Source organism: Scyliorhinus canicula, chromosome 23, assembly GCF_902713615.1.
Source record: "Scyliorhinus canicula chromosome 23, sScyCan1.1, whole genome shotgun sequence".
Classification (NCBI taxonomy): Eukaryota; Metazoa; Chordata; class Chondrichthyes; order Carcharhiniformes; family Scyliorhinidae; genus Scyliorhinus; species Scyliorhinus canicula.
In genome coordinates this window covers 4,856,770-4,862,640 of record NC_052168.1, presented here as the reverse complement: position 1 = coordinate 4,862,640, position 5,871 = coordinate 4,856,770, and positions in this window count along the sequence as shown.

The window sequence follows — 5,871 nt, the reverse complement described above, 5'->3', positions numbered from 1 at the left end:
TCCCGGCTCTGGGTCACTGTCCGTGTGGAGTTTGCACATTCTCCCCATGTCTGCGTGGGTTTCGCCCCCACAACCCAAAAATGTGCAGAGTAGGTGGATTGGCCACGCTAAATTGCCCCTTAATTGGAAAAAATAATTGGGTAATCTAAATTTATAAAACAAAAAAATCAGTGATCAGTCCCTAACCCAATGAGTCTCCATAAGATCCAGACCATGAGGTGAGGAAACTCCCTCCCTCCAATGGTGAAGAACTTGGGGAATCGTAGATCCCCAGTCACCACTTCCATCCAAACCCCCAAGGACTACACATCTGTGTTTACCAATTTTATTTTTTTAACTAACATCAAACCTTTCATGCAGAACAATTACAATTTCTTTGCTACTTATTTTAAAAGTTTTTTAAAAATTTTGTAAAGTTGTTCTAGACCAGGAAATCTTATTTTAACGGTTTCATGGGATCTAGAAACCGATTGGGGGGGAAAGGGGGGGGGGGGGAAAGGGGGGGGGGGGGGGGGGAGGACATTACGAATGAGCACAGCAAGATCCAATATATGTCAGTTGGAAGGTTACCATCTCCGAATCAAAGTTAGGTGACGTTGCATGTTTGTTTCCCAAAATAACAAGGGGCTTAACTTGACTTGCACACGCACGTAAATATCTGGTATGATACGACGTGTGTGTGTGTGGAGGAGGGGGTTTGTGCTGATGGATCCATAACTGCAGCATGAATTGGCGCGCACTTTTTTCAAATTAGCCTAAGACGTGAAGCTTTTTTTTTTCTCCCAGACTCCTCAATAATGTTGACCAGTACCATTAAAATCTGGTGTACATATGCTATTTTTAAAAAAGTTACCTCATCAGTCAGTTTTACTTTGTAGGATTCTGCATCATGGGGCATTTTGTATACTTGATTTTGGTGTGTGTGCATATAGATATATATGTAATATATACGTCTTGTACATTTTTAATTTTATTTGTAAATTGTGAAATTGTGAATTGTACAAAAATTGTTTTCACAAAATCTGAGATGTTATGCTGTGACGATACAGGGTGTTGCCGACTGTTTTCCGCGTGTGTGTTCTGCTTTTGTCATCCAGTTTGATTCGGAATGTTTACAAGAGGCTGAAATGTCTCTATCACCATAATCACCCTGCCGTGTTACTCCCATCATTCAACTGGTGGGGCGTGAAGTGAGAATGATGCAAAGCTGTTGATTCTCAAGTGGAGAAATCCGTCTGTACGTTTTCTTTTTTAAAGCCAATCTTCCCAAGTAGCTCGCTGACTTGGAGACTGTGCCACACATGGTGTGAAAGCGAGAGTCAGAAGGTATCATGTTCATTTTTCCCCACAATTTTACAAATAATTTGATGCTTTTATAATGTATTCTACAGAATTACGAACATGACAGTGATAAAAAAGACTGAAATACTCCATAGGCTGCCAAATTGAAATGAACATTACAGAGTTTGATTATATGAAAATTGCTTATTGTCACGAGTAGGCTTCAAATGAAGTTACTGTGAAAAGTCCCTCGTCACCACATTCCGGCGCCTGTTCAGGGAGGCTGGTACGGGAATCGAACCGTGCTGCTGGCCTGCCTCGGTCTGCTTTGAAAGCCAGCGATTTAGCCCAGTGTGCTAAACCAGCCCACACAGGTTGTAGATGCAAACCAACCATAGTTGCAAACCAACACACAGGTTGTAGTTACAACTGACATTGCAGAAGTGGAACAACTTAACGATGCATAAATTAACTGCCATGATTCCTCACTTCCGGTTATTTATATACATCTGACAACTCAAATTCGCTTCGTTATTTAAACCAATAAAACATGAAGTAATTTAAAATACTTGAAATTATAAGAAACTAGGGTGGCACGGTGCCGCAGTGGTTAGCACTGCTGCCTCACGGCGCCGAGGTCCCAGGTTCGATCCCGGCTCTGGGTCACTGTCCATGTGGAGTTTGCACATACTCCCCATGTTTGCCTGGGTTTCGCCCCCACAACCCAAAGATTGGCCACGCTAAATTGTCCCTTAATTGGACAAAATGAATTGGGTACTCTAAATGTATATTTATTTGAAGACCTATAATTGGGGTTAAATAATTTTTCTTTTCAGCTCCAAGACCATTGGTAGATGCTGTTCTATCAGTACATTCGAGGGTGTCTAGTCAGTCACAAATCCTTGCCTTTTCATTAGAAGTTCCAAGTCTTTTTCAATAGTCCCCCTTTTAACATGTTTGCTTCAAGATCAGCATAAAGCTGCAGAAGATCGTGTGTTTAACCTCCTGGCCGGGCCTTGGGTCAAGCCCCTGCCCCAACATAAGTCGGCCCTTTGAGGAAATTGTCGGAACCAAAAGTCATGGAAAATCTGGGCAAGGTCTCTGTGTGAGTTGGAATTGTCTTCTGCTTTTCCTATCGCTAATCACGTCATCTGGCCGTTCTGGAGAAGGGCCACACAGACTCGAGACGTTAACTCTGTTTCTCTCTCCACAGACGCTGCCAGACCTGCTGAGTTTATCCAGCATTTACTGTTTTTATTTCAAGATTTGCAGCATCCGCAATGGTTTTACTTTTTGTATTAACCAGTACATGTTTGGAACGGTTACAACACTGAAGATGGGCCACGTGGCCTGTGAAGTCCATGCTGGACTTGGTTTTACTGACGATATGTTTAATGTTTGTATGAACTTAGATTGTTTGAAGGTCAACCTTAATTAGCAGGAATCTTTTAATAATGTCTGTATAAATGTTACACAAATAAATGTCTTTGTGGAAAATGTATGCTGAGAAATTGTTTTTTCAGCCATGGTAGAATGGCAGAGCAGACTCAATGGGCCGAATGGCCTAATTCTGCTCCTATATCTTATGACATGCATCCCTTCAGGGAACTAGCTATATAAATACTGTGGCTACAAGGGCAGGTCAAAGGCTAGGAATCCTGTGACAATCTCCTGACTTCCCAAATCCTGTCCACATAGAACATAGAAGGCAGAAGGAGGCCATTTGGCCCATCGGGTCTGCACCGACCCACTTCAGCCCTCACTTCCACCCCATCCCCGTAACCCAATAACCCCTCCTGATCTTTTTTGGGCACTAAGGGCAATTTATCATGGCCAATCCACCTAACCGGAGCACCCGGAGAAAACCCACACAGACACGGGGAGAACGTGCAGACTCCGCACAGGCAGCGACCCAGCAGGGAATCGAACCTGGGACCCTGGCGCTGTGAAGCCATAATGCTAATCACTTGTGCTACTGTGCTGCCACAATCTACAACGTACAAGTCTGATGGAATACTCTCCACTTGCAGCTCCAACACTCAAAGAAGCTCAATACCATCAGGACAAAGTGTCCCGCTTGGTTGGTGGACCATTGATGACCTGTCCTAATATCTCTCCCCCCCCCCCCCCCCCCCCACCCCCACTATGGTTGGTTTAAAATGTTACCCGGGAACGCTCCTGCGAAGCATCGTGCATCATTCTCTACGCGAGAGGTGCTATATAAATGCAGGTTGTTCAAGGTTGAGCTCGTCAGAGTTGAAATCCGGATGATGTAATTGTGTCACAGAGGATGTTATGCAACCGCATAGAGGGGGCCCATCAGACTTTTGTTCAAACTGTGGTGATGGATGGATGGATGTGGGTGGGTGGGGGGGTTTTGTGACTTTGATTCCTGCCTCTTTCACAAGTGTGTAAAGTTCCTGTTCTTAAGTCATCAAATGGAACTTTGACATTTTATTAAGGTTACAAAATGATGAAATACATTTCTATGTTGCCTATCTTGACCGCAGGACACCCTCAGGTGCCTCAAAGTCAATTAAACACTTTTGAAATGTAGTAATTGTTGTAATGTAGGAAATACAGCAGCTAAATTGTGCACAGCAAGCTCTCACAATGAGTCCCCTCTCATTCTGATACTTCCTGTTCAATATAAATGCTCACTTGTGAATTCTCTGGTGCCAGATTCTGCCTGCGTATTAATGGCTGTTAACAGCAAAATAAATGCTGTTGCTACAGCAACTGGTTATGCCACTTTTTTTTTAATGCATTCATGTTTTGTTTGAGCTCTTGATTGGGGTGGGACAGCTGTTAGCACTCCTCCAGCGCCATGGAGCCGGGGTCGATTACGGCCTCGGGTAACTGTGTGTGTGTGGAGTCTGCACTTTTTCCCCGTGTGTGCGTGGGTTTTCTCCGGGGGCTCTGGTTTCCTCCCACAGTCCAAAGATGTGCAGGTTAGGTGGATTGGCCATGCTAAATTGCCCCTTGGTATCCAAAAGGTTAGGTGGGGCTACCAGGTTACGGGGATAGGTAGGGTGCTCTTTCAGAGGATGGGTGCAGACTTGGAGGGTCGAATGGCCTCCGTCTGTACTGTAGGGATTCTATGATTCTCTGATTAGCCCAATCTGTACATCTGGCCAATTATACGTTCCATAAATACTGATTTACCCAATCAAGGCTGAAAGGGAGGCTTGTATTAGTATGTAAACTCAGGATGATTCAAGCCAGCTTAGAACCAGCACGGTAGCATTGTGGATAGCACAATCGCTTCACAGCTCCAGGGTCCCCGGTTCGATTCCGGCTTGGGTCACTGTCTGTGTGGAGTCTGCACATCGTCCCCGTGTGTGTGTGGGTTTCCTCCGGGTGCTCCGGTTTCCTCCCACAGTCCAAAGATGTGCAGGTTAGGTGGATTGGCCATGATAAATTGCCCTTAGTGTCCAAAATTGCCCTTAATGCTGGGTGGGGTTACTGGGTTATGGGGATAGGGTGGAGGTGTTGACCTTGGGTAGGGTGCTCTTTCCAAGAGCCGGTGCAGACTCGATGGGCTGAATGGCCTCCTTCTGCACTGTAATTTCTATGTAAGTCTATGTAATTAACCATGTCTGAATTGCAGTCACTGCTATGATTTAGGATTTTATGTTAACAAGGTCCAACACAGAAATGAAATAATGGCCAACTGAACTTTATTTAAGTATTGGTTAAGGGATGACGCTAGAAGTCCCCTGCTCCATTCAAATTGTGCACTGCGACCTTTAACGTACACCTGAGAGTAAAGATGCTCTGTTCAGCCACTCATTCCAAAGACAGCACCACTAACAAGGCAGCACTCCCTCAGCATAACAGCCTAGATCAGTAGTTTTCAAAGTAGGGGGCCAGGGCCCTCGGAGGAATCACGGGATGTTACAAAAATGGATCGCCAAAATTGAAAAAGATTTCCTGACCTTTTCTCTCTCTGGGTAAATGAAATACATATTCTCTGTGCAGTACACAGTATGGCTGCGCAACATGGCTCGTGTTGAATAAGAGGCCTGAATGGGGAACGCGCGGACGTGGCCACACTTGACCCCATTTAGTACAGTGGGGGAGATCCGCTTGCTGGAACTCCCCATTGTCCCAACTGGCACCTATTATCTTTCCCTGTCTTGTAAGTTGATTCAGGCTTTTTCTATGGTGCACCTGGAATGACAAATTGCACGTAACCCATGGATTATTATGTCAAGAGCGGAATAAACCGACTGGCCAGGATCTCATCTGACTCTGCCAGAGACCGTGTTAGCCACTTGGCCAAGTCCACAACAGGACAGCACAGCATTAATACTAACTATGAACATAACGGCTGGACCTCGAGTGGATAGCCTACAAATTATTGGGTTGTGTGGGTGGGTGAATCATTTGCTTAAAGTGGGTCACCTAAAAAAAAAGTTTTAAAAACCACTGGAAGAGATGATATTCTCAAAGCACCCCATCCACCTCCTTAAACATTTAAGCCAATACCGCCAAGGCAGTATTGCAGTAACTTCACTTTTCGCAGTAACTTCACTGAAGCCTACTTGTGACAATAGGCGATTATTATTACAGCTATAGTGCCGTTTC